The 1,709-nt window shown below is 34.5% G+C and overlaps 1 protein-coding gene across 15 annotated transcripts in view; it reads right to left on the bottom strand.

Annotated features, from left to right (window-relative positions):
* ZEB1 (zinc finger E-box binding homeobox 1) overlaps positions 1-1,709 on the bottom strand; it is a 197,153-nt gene that overhangs the window by 184,267 nt on the left and 11,177 nt on the right. The gene's annotated exons all lie outside the window — the stretch shown is intronic.

Below are 1,709 nucleotides of genomic sequence, written 5' to 3'. Positions count from 1 at the left end.
TCTGTCATTTCTCCCCATGCTATCTCTTCCCACCTCCCCACCCCCCGCCCCTCCCCCATTTCCCCCCAACAGACCCCAGTGTGTAGTGCTCCCCTCCCTGTGTCCATGTGTTCTCATTTTCAACACCCGCCTATGAGCGAGAATATACATAGTCTTAAATTCTTAATCATATTAACACTAAATATATAAACATAACATTATGAATTACTGTATATAAACGAAATCATGTCACTCTTTACTTCAAGACCTGTGGTAATTTCCCATCATGTCCAAGATAAAAATCTAAATTCAGAATAGCAATATAAAGCTTTTTTCTTCATTTGCTTACTAATTCTCGAGCCTCATCTCTAGCCATTCTTTCACTCATCCTTCACAGTTTTACCAAACGTGACTTGCATCCCACAATATGTGTGTGCACGTGTGTCATGCCTTTACATGTACTATTCCCTCTATATAGAAAATTATTTTCCACTATGATATTTTACTAGAATAACTCACACACATACTTTAAAACCTCGTTTAAGTGCCATCTCCTCTATGCATATAAGACAGAATATCACATCAGTTACCAAACTGTATTCTAAAGGTTTCTCTCTTCATTTTTCTTCCCTACCACACTAGAACCTCCTTGGGGCAAGGTACTGTATCTTTCATCTCAGAGTCTCATTACCTTGCATACAGTAATCCATCCTATTCATTCCACAGATGAACAAACACAGACCGAGATAAACTGAATTATTTTCTCAATTTCAAAGGCCAAATAATGGCAGATTCAGTATTAGAATTTAAGACTTCTCCCAGTCTAATGCTTTTTCTACAAATGCACCTAAGGATACCAGACCAGAAAGAATTATACATTAATATCTAGACTATTCAACACAGACAACTAAAAGGAGTATTAAAAAGTGAGATCATTAAAAACAAAAATAAGACACAAGTTACTTATAATGAATTTTCAAGGAATAGGAATAGGTGATAAAATGAAATAGAAAAGTTAAACTTAAACTATCTTAATAATTACATAGGAATTAGTGATGTATGATATAAGTAAATTAACACATCTGTAATCAACTTATCAAAGTTCAAAGTAACTAAAAACATTTTCTTAGCTATAGCAAAGTGAGGGGGCAAAACATGTAGGCAAAAATCAATCAGATCAAGCATTTATGTCAAGAAGAAAACTACATCCCTTAAAAACTCGAAACAAATGTTAGGTTTACACAAACTCCCCATCTAAAGAGAAAAGCTATGGAACATGAAAATGAATTGGTATAATGCTAAATTCATTAAAAACCTTGTAAGAAATTAGAAACTATGAAGACAACACTCACACGGCTTTAACTATGACCATTCTCCTTGGTCATCTTTCTCTGAAACTGTATCCTCACTAAAGTATGTTTCAATGAATTAAAATGTTAAGGACATGAAGAATCTTGAAAACAGTAACTAGGCACAAGGCACTCACTCTCAGTTAAAAATGTTCAAAACAAGGGAAGTAGAATTCGTGTTCCCTATAATCCTGAGCTTTGGGTCTTAGTTGGGCCCTGAAAAATATTTTTTTTAAATTTCAAATACAAATTCCTATGCCAAATTCCGGTGAGTTAAGACCAAACATTAACCTGAAACGGATCACAGATCTAAATGTTAAACCTGTAAGTTTCTTAAAAAAAAAAAAGGGTGGGGGAGTAAATGCTGAAGATCTGGAATAG

This window comes from Saimiri boliviensis, chromosome 8 (assembly GCF_048565385.1).
Source record: "Saimiri boliviensis isolate mSaiBol1 chromosome 8, mSaiBol1.pri, whole genome shotgun sequence".
Classification (NCBI taxonomy): Eukaryota; Metazoa; Chordata; class Mammalia; order Primates; family Cebidae; genus Saimiri; species Saimiri boliviensis.
The sequence above is the reverse complement of the archived record's forward strand: the minus strand, read 5'-3'. Positions and strand labels throughout refer to the sequence as shown.